This window comes from Schistocerca serialis, chromosome 8, assembly GCF_023864345.2.
Source record: "Schistocerca serialis cubense isolate TAMUIC-IGC-003099 chromosome 8, iqSchSeri2.2, whole genome shotgun sequence".
In the NCBI taxonomy this organism is placed as follows: Eukaryota; Metazoa; Arthropoda; class Insecta; order Orthoptera; family Acrididae; genus Schistocerca; species Schistocerca serialis.
The window spans coordinates 267,462,093-267,471,533 of NC_064645.1; the positions used below are offsets into that span (position 1 = coordinate 267,462,093).

The window sequence follows — 9,441 nt, forward strand, 5'->3', positions numbered from 1 at the left end:
TGTCAAACTCTTCACGCAGTATCGTATCTCCCATTTCATCTTCATCTACATCCTCTTCCATTTCCATAATATTGTCCTCAAGTACATCGCCCTTGTATAGACCCTCTATATACTCCTTCCACCTTTCTGCTTTCCCTTCTTTGCTTAGAACTGGGTTTCCATCTGAGCTCTTGATATTCATACAAGTCGTTCTCTTATCTCCAAAGGTTTCTTTAATTTTCCTGTAGGTGGTATCTATCTTACCCCTAGTGAGATAGGCCTCTACATCCTTACATTTGTCCTCTAGCCATCCCTGCTTAGCCATTTTGCACTTCCTGTCGATCTCATTTTTGAGACGTTTGTATTCCTTTTTGCCTGTTTCACTTACAGCATTTTTATATTTTCTCCTTTCATCAATTAAATTCAATATTTCTTCTGTTACCCAAGGATTTCTACTAGCCCTCGTCTTTTTACCTACTTGATCCTCTGCTGCCTTCACTACTTCATCCCTCAAAGCTACCCATTCTTCTTCTACTGTATTTATTTCCCCCATTCCTGTCAATTGCTCCCTTATGCTCTCCCTGAATCTCTGGTTCTTTTAGTTTATCCAGGTCCCATCTCCTTAAATTGCCGCCTTTTTGCAGTTTCTTCAGTTTTAATCTACAGGTCATAACCAATAGATTGTGGTCAGAGTCCCCATCTGCCCCTGGAAATGTCTTACAATTTAAAACCTGGTTCCTAAATCTCTGTCTTACCATTATATAATCTATCTGATACCTTTTAGTATCTCCAGGGTTCTTCCATGTATACAACCTTCTTTCATGATTCTTAAACCAAGTGTTAACTCATTGGATAGATGCACAGACTCATTGGATAGTGCATCTAATTCATTCAGCCTGACCAGGTTGCCTCCAAACACATCTCCGACGATTGTCTGGCTGAAGGCATAAGTGACTCTCATCAGTGAAGAGGATGTGACACCAATCCTGAGCAGTCCATTCAGCATGTTGTTGAGCCCATGTAGACCACGCTGCATAGTGTCATGGATGCAAAGATGGACCTCGCCATGGACGCCGGGAGTGACGTTGCGCATCATGTAGCTCTCCTGTAAAGTTTGGAAGGTAGGAGACGAGGTACTGGCAGAAGTAAAGCTGTGAGTACCGGGCGTGAGTCGTGCTTCGGTAGCTCAGTTGGTAGAGCACTTGCCCGTGAAAGGCAAAGGTCCCGAGTTCGAGTCTCGGTCGGGCACACAGTTTTAATCTGCCAGGAAGTTTCATATCAGTGCACACTCCGCTGCAGAGTGAAAATCTCATTCTGGAAACATCCCCCAGGCTGTGGCTAAGCCATGTCTCCGCAATATCCTTTCTTTCAGGAGTGCTAGTTCTGCAAGGTTCGCAGGAGAGCTTCTGTAAAGTTTGGAAGGTAGGCGACGAGGTACTGGCAGAAGTAAAGCTGTGAGTACCGGGCGTGAGTCGTGTTTCGGTAGCTCAGTTGGTAGAGCACTTGCCCGCGAAAGGCAAAGGTCCCGAGTTCGAGTCTCGGTCGGGCACACAGTTTTAATCTGCCAGGAAGTTTTAAGACTCATAACAATCCCATGCCACATGCTCAAATTGCCAATAAGTACTACACATGAATGGTACTGTCTCAGTACACAGTAACTCATGCCCAGACAGGCTATAAAACTTACATTAAATTAATATTAAATAAATTTCTCTAGCATTCCCTATAAACAGTGACAAATCTACAAGCTCCTCTGGTTTAACAAATGATACCTTAAGGATGCTATTCATGTCTCTGTGACTTAAGATGGCTCAAAACAGTTACATATCATATATACTCAAAAAACATTCAACGAAGAAAAAGTTCATTCACTACAGCACATTGCACTGGTACTGTCTGACCACTGTAGATATACCTTCACTGTCACTGAAGTCTTGAGGTGACAACCAATTCTGACATCAGTGTGGGTGTGGGAAATGTTAAGATCAGGAAGTGAAGCATAGAGTGAGGGTGCATTGCCCAGAGGTGTCAGTGATACAGCAATATCTGTAATAACATTTATTTCATATGCAAGGTGTACAGAGGTATAGGTACTTTTAGAGCTGCAGTTGGTGGCTGGGCATAAGTGCACATACCACAAAGGAGAGCTGACCTGTCCTCAATGAGTCATGACATTGCTGCCACAGGTCAGTGCTATGGCCACGAGCTGTCATGTTGATGAAGGCAGGGCAAAGAAGTCACTATCTGTGCAGATATTCCACAGTGATGTATTATAGCTTCCACTTCAGCATTCTTGAAGACAGCCTGTTGTGCACTCAGGTGGTCCAGGATGTCAGTTGTTACGAAGACTAGGTTCTGGTCAACTACCAGGACTGCAGCAGATGCTCATGAGTTGGCCAGAAGGCAGTCCAGACACACCTTGCCTGGTTTATGCAGAGATGGCAGCTTGCATACCATCCATGATGACCCAGTACTGGAGGAGGGCTGGCTGCTTGCCAGTCTTCTCATCAGCAGTGATCAACAGGCCGCAGTGGCAGTCAACACCTATGGTACGCATCAGGTTGGCTGTGTCTCAGTGTTGATGTTATCAAGCAACAGACTTGCCATCATAGATCAGCTTGTCATAGTTTGACTGAAAACTAATAGACTGTCAATCTCCCTGGCTCTAATGACACAAGCAGTATGACAACATGAGAGAAAGTGTACTTGAATTCCAAAAGCCTCCCTACTTAAAGTGCCAAGTCCATGCCTATGACATGATGGCTCTGCATGTATGAGCACATTTGCCCTCATTTATGGGACCAGTTAGAACTCCTTACCTTGCTGTGGTAAGTCAGTGATAATTCCAAGTTGATGAGCTTGGCTTTTTCCGTCTTCATTTGATTTTATAATGGCACTTTGGTAGTTAAATTGCACAGTATTACCTCAGAGTACCTTATTAAATAGAACAGCATTGCTTGTGTTTCTTTCTGCCTCTATCCGAGGTCCTTTTTATAGATGGTACACACTGTTGACATACCAATTGACACACTAACCCAGTGCTAGCCTACTCTGTTCTGTTCCTGTATGTCCATGGGAATCTGGCTGTTCACTTACGTAGTAAAATGAAACATGTGCAGCTGTCATTTAGATGTTATTTTATTATATGGCAACCAGTTTCAGTAACTCAATATGGCATCTTCAGGCCTGTGTGTGTAAATCATAATGATTTCATCATCAACTTACCAACCATGCAAATACAAGACAGAACTAAGTAAACCAACAAGTAGTCCTTGCAGAAGGACAGCATCAGCAATACCTAAGTGTCAGTAAAGGTAAAACTATCAAAATGACAGTATAAATGTATCTATATGTCTTGTCAAAGTTCTGAACTCCAGCCATGCACACTTATCTTATAAGCATAAAATGAGTATTCAAAAGGTGTCAGAAGGACCAAATGTGAGAAACCACCTTTGTCATAAAATATACAGAATACATGGAAAATCCCCTAAAGATACTATTCAGGGTGAACAACATTCACATTTGAATGCATCCATACATCATGTACTGGCATAAAGCAAATAGCAACTGAGAACTTCTATCTGATTCATGAAAATGTCATAAACTGATAACATAAATCCCCATAACGTGACAAATTATCAGTAATGTCAAAAGTAAAAAAAATTCACAAGTATCCAGTGTTGTACTGAAGTATTAGATACCAATGAGAATCACATTGTATCTATTAATGCGTATGTAAATCCACCGACCCTATACAGATAAAGCAATCAACAACTACAACACACAGAAACACAAGGCATATAAATGATCTACCCATACACCATGTATTGAATACGGTCAAATACAGCCTGGACATATGAAGATAATACTTATGTGATTAAATAAAACATGGAGTATCCATATGGAACCAACATACACGTGTGGGTAATGTCACAAAAAGGTGTAATGGTGTCAGAAAACCACTACTTGTGTATTTGAATACATTAGGAAAGGAGATACTTACAGAAAAAAGTTTTACTCGTATTTCGTGGTGCAATGAAGTACCCAGGACAAGTGGAATTCGATCGCAAGTAACAAAGCGTTCTTTTGATGCAGCAAACAATATAGCCATCAATCAGTGTCAAATCACGAAATGGTTTAAAACCAATAGGCCAGAAAGTAACCTTCAAGCTGGGAAACAAACACAAATTACGAAATGGTTCAAGCCAAAAAGAAATGAAGCACAAATTTTGCAAGCTCAAAAAATACTGGAAGACAAACAAGCTGCTGTACGTGTGTCTTCCAGAACAAGGAAAGCTCCAGAGAGGAACAGTGATTTTTTATGGCTGGCACCAGGGAAATCACTTCAGCACCATCCAGATCCAGTGTCATCAAGAATGTAACTATGGATGTAAGTACACAATATCAAAGTGACAAAGAAATGTACAAGCCAAGTGAGCAAGCTGATGGGCTGCTACAGAAGAATCCAGACCTACCCTTATGTGAGGATGGCTCATTATTATTAAATATTAGATCTTTAAAAAATAAAATTGATGATCTTAGTAGTAACTATATAATGCATTGTTATATAAATGGTTTAAGTGCTGAATACTCATGTGACAGAAGCTCTAAGTTAGATGAGCTACAAGTTTTTTTTATCTGAATTTCTAAATGTTAAAGTAATTTGTTTAAATAAAATTGAAAACTTCAAGGTAGCTACCAGCTTTTGTAGGATAAATAAGTCACGAGGAGGTTCACGCCTACTCATTCATTCTGATTTAGATTACCAGGTAAGATGTGACTTCAATTGTTTTAATGAAGAGTGTATTTTTGAAAGTTGCTGTGTTGAGTTAAAGGACTTAAATGTTGTTATAATATCAATTTATAGAATCCTAGGGAAGGTGACAACTGAGAATTTCCTACGTAAATTTCAGAGTTTGTTAGAATACCTCAGTAAAGAAAATAGGAAAAAAATTGGGGTTGCTGCTGATTTCAACATCAATGTGTTGAATGAAACATGTGAGGTATCAAAGTTTACAGACTTAATAAAAAAAATATGGCTTCAAATTAAATTTTTCTGAATCTACAAGAGAAAATGCTCAGTCAGCTACATGCATTGACAATATTTTAACGAATTATGTATTTGAAGATGGATATAAATTTTGTCTGGATCTAGGAATTTCTGATCATTCAGTATTATTCATTGAGCTACCCAGAGCAGGTAGAGAAGTCCCATGTAAAAAAGCTTATGTAAAAAGGATCTTCAACCAAGAAACTTTGACTCTATTCCATGATAAACTTAAGGACACAGAATGGCAATTTGATAAAAATATTTCATGCATGGCAAATTTTGAAGCATTTCTAAGGGATTTTCTAAGTATTTTAAATGAAATGTTTCCACAAAAAACTTATTTTAATACAATGACAAAATTAAAATGGATCACTAAAGGTATAAAAATCTCCAGTGCTAAGAAAAGGCAGCTACATAAGGAACTAAGACATAATAAAAAAAATTGAATTTATTGAATATGTTAAACGATACAAAAGTACATTTAAGAAAGTTGTTAAAGCAGCAAAGCAAATGACAAATAGTAAATTAATCTTAAAACATGAGAATAAATCAAAGGCAGTGTGATCAGTTGTAAAACATGAATTAGGAATCAAAGCCTCTAGACATGGAATTACTACAATTAAGCTTGAAGATGAGATCATTGTAAATCCGGTTCAGATTTCAGAATGCTTCAATGAGTTCTTCATTAATGTAGTGAAACCAGAGGTTAATGTTGCAGATTATGAGAACAATGTATGCCCCTTTGGACTAAATCATAATTCTGAATGCCTCACAAAATTCAAAACAGTTTCAACAACAGATGTAGAAAAATTATATTAAAACTGCAAAACAAAAATTCTGCAGGTTGGGATGGAATACCAGCAAAAGTCCTTAAATTTGTGTGTAAAATAGTAGGATACCCACTATCAAAAATAATAAACCAATCCTTTGAACAAGGATGCTTCCCAGAGGTGCTGCAGTATGCAGAAGTAAAACCGTTGCTCAAAAAAGGGTCAAGAGAGGATACGGGGAATTATCGTCCCATCTCCCTCCTTCCAGTCCTATCGAAAATCTTTGAAAATGCTGCTGCTAATCAGATTCGAAATTTTATGGAGAAATATGACATTATTATGGAAAACTAATTTGGTTTCCAGTGTAGCAAAAGTACTACTGATGCAATTAACAAGTTTATCGACAAGATCAGCACATTATTAGACAACCGTAATAAAGTTGCAGGAATCTTTTGTGATCTCACAAAAGCCTTTGACTCTGTAAATCATGCACTGCTCATCTATAAGCTTGACAAGTATGGGATCAAGGGCAATGTTCTAAATTGGCTTACTTCATACTTATCAAATAGGAAACAAAGAGTGACTGTCTCATCAAATGCAGCAAATTACTGTTCAAAATGGAAAACAGTAGCCCAAAGGTGTCCCTCAAGGCTCGATTCTAGTACCTATTTTGTTCTTGTTCTATGTTAATGATTTACCAAACAATGTAAATGCTCCATCGATTTTATTTGCAGATGACACATCTGTATTAATTTAAAACCAGGAGCCAGAAAACATCCCTCTCTACATAATAAACACAATGAACAAACTAGAAACATGGTTCCAACTGAATGGATTAAGATTGAACATCACCAAAACCCACATGCTCCAGTTCAGAACAAAACAGTCAAAGCCCCAAGAAATTAAAATAACTCATAAAAATCGGGATATAGAAGAAGAAGATTCTGTGAAGTTTTTAGGGTTAAACCTAGATAAAAATTTAAATTGGAATAAACATGTTGACTACCTGTTAAACAAATTATGTAGCTTTGCATTTGCTATGCAAATATTAGCTGGTGCAACAGACATGAATACAAGGAAAATTGCATACCACAGCTACTTTCAATCAGTTGTAAGGTATGGTATTATTTTGCGGGGAAATTCAAGCAATATATTGTGCATACTAAAGTTACAGAAAAGAATAATAAGGAACATGTGTACTGCCCATCCAAAGACATCATGTCACCCACTATTTGGAAAACAGCAGTTCCCTCCTTATACATCTATGATATTATCATCTTTCTACATAGCAATTTAGAGTTATTCAAGAAAAACTGTTTCAATCACGCGTATAACACGAGAAACAAAGACAATTTTATGCTTCCCACTTATCGCTTAAACCTATATGCGCAGTCTCCTCAGTATATGGCAATGAAAATTCATAACAAGCTAAAAGGAAAGAATGTTCTGAGTATGAACCTAGAGACACGGAAACCAAGCTATATGATATACTTGTCAAACGCTGCTACTACACTGTTGAGGAGTTCATGAAGGATGAACTGAACATTTGAGCAGGATAAATTTTCATATAGTCTTGTGTGTAAATGTAGCTGTCCTTCACAAAAGGGAGGAAAGAAAAATAAAAGTTTATACTAATGTTAAAATTCTTTGTACCAATTAGGCCTAAGTAGTGTTATCCATTTTTTTGACGTGTCTCCTGTACACTAATCATATGATTAGAAATTGTATGTTACGAGACGAATAAAACACTATTCACTATTCACTATAACCAGGTAAAAAAAAAATAATTAAATTGTACTGTGGAAAATGTCATAGGCATTAAGATTTCAAGGCTAAGTAGGGGATAGGTAGACAAGTATTAAGGTGGCTACCTTGTAGGAAATATACACACTAGGAGTCACACCTGTCTCCTCTGTGTCATCCCATACCAAAAAATGGTAGTAGTCTGTAAGCATGCAGTGCAGCATAAAAGATATCTCATCAGTATCTACCCATGAAGTAACAGGAAAATATTTTAACAGTAAACCATTTGAAAAGTTAACCGTACCTGTCAGATACAGTCTAGCTGGCTGTTTCTCAAGGAGTTCCTTGCGGGGTGGGGGAGTGGCTAAGTGTGTAAAAAACAGTATTCCATTTGATTGAGTCCATAGATGTATCACGACACTGCACCAAACAGATATTTGAATGTTGTTCAGAGGCAGTTGAATTTAGTGAAAGTAAACTTCTAATTGTTGTTGTTCATAGGTCCCCTAACTCTGACTTCAGAGCATTTCTGCTAAAGCTAGAGAGGGTTCTTGATTCACTTTGTAGGAAGTACCAGACATTAGTTATATGTGGTGACTTCAATATTAATTTTGTATATGATGGTGCAAGAAAAAGGATGTTGGTAAATCTCCTAAATTCATATTATCTGATGCAGATTGTGTTTTTTCCAGCTAGTGTGCAGGGGAATAGTAGCACAGCCATAGACAATATTTTTATTCATTCTTGATTACTAGATAGGCATTCTGTTAGTAAAAGCATGAATGACCTTTCAGACCATGATGCACAAATTTCAACACTAAAAGGCTTTTGTATGCAAACCAATGTCGTATTTAATTACAAACTATGTAGGAAAGTTAATCCAACAGCAATAGAGAGTTTTTTAAACCTTGTCAAGGAACAAGAGTGGTAGGATGTTATAGTGCTAATAACATAGATGATAAATACAGTGCTTTTCTTAACACGGAGTTGCTTCCCTTTAGAACATTCTAAATGGGTACTAGCAGTAATAGGCAGTCCGGATGGCTGACTAGTGGGATAAGGATATCTTGTAGAACAAAGCAGGAATTATATCAAAATGTTAGAAGTAGTCACAATCAAGCTACAGTAGTCCATTGCAAACAGTCCTGTAAGGTGCTTAAAAATGTTATTAGGAAGGCAAAGAGTATGTGGTATGCAAATAGAATAGCAAATTCACAGGATAAAATTAAAACCACATGGTCAGTTGTGAAGGAAGTATCTGGTCAGCAGTACAAGGTTGACGATATAAAGTCAGTTCATAGTAAAAAAATTTCTGTTACTGATAAATCATATATAGGTACAGTATTTAACAATCAGTTTCTGAGAATTGCAGGTGATTTAAATAAAAATTTAGTTTCTACAGGAAATCATACAACTTTCTTGACAAATGCCTTTCCAAGATTGATGTCTGAAATACTCCACTGTGATACAGACAAGATGGAGATTGAGTCAATAATTAAATCACTGAAGACTAAGGACTCTCATGGTTATGATGGAGTGTCTAGCAGAATACTAAAGCACTGCGCTGTACATGTTAGCCCAGTATTTAGCCATATTTGTAATTTTTCCCTTAGGAATGGTCAGTTTGCTGAGCGATTAAAGTACTCAGTAGTAAAGACGCTTTATAAAAAGGGGGAAAGCGATAATGTAGATAATTTAGACCTGTTTCTATGCCATCAGTGTTTGCAAAAGTTATTGAAAAGGCTCTTTATGTAAGAATAATTGATCATTTCATATTACACGATTTGCTATCAAATGTACAGTTTGGCTTTAGAAGTTGTTTAACAACTGAAAATGCTATATTCTCTTTTCTCTGTGAGATACTGGATGGGCTAAACAAAAGGTTTTGAACACTTGGAA

General features: G+C 37.4%; 1 non-coding gene across 1 annotated transcript; it reads left to right on the forward strand.

The window, feature by feature from the left end:
* Window positions 1-1,153: 1,153 nt before the first annotated feature.
* Trnas-uga (transfer RNA serine (anticodon UGA)) lies at window positions 1,154-1,228 on the forward strand. The gene has a single exon. It is a non-coding gene; the product is annotated as a tRNA-Ser (tRNA).
* Window positions 1,229-9,441: the final 8,213 nt, after the last annotated feature.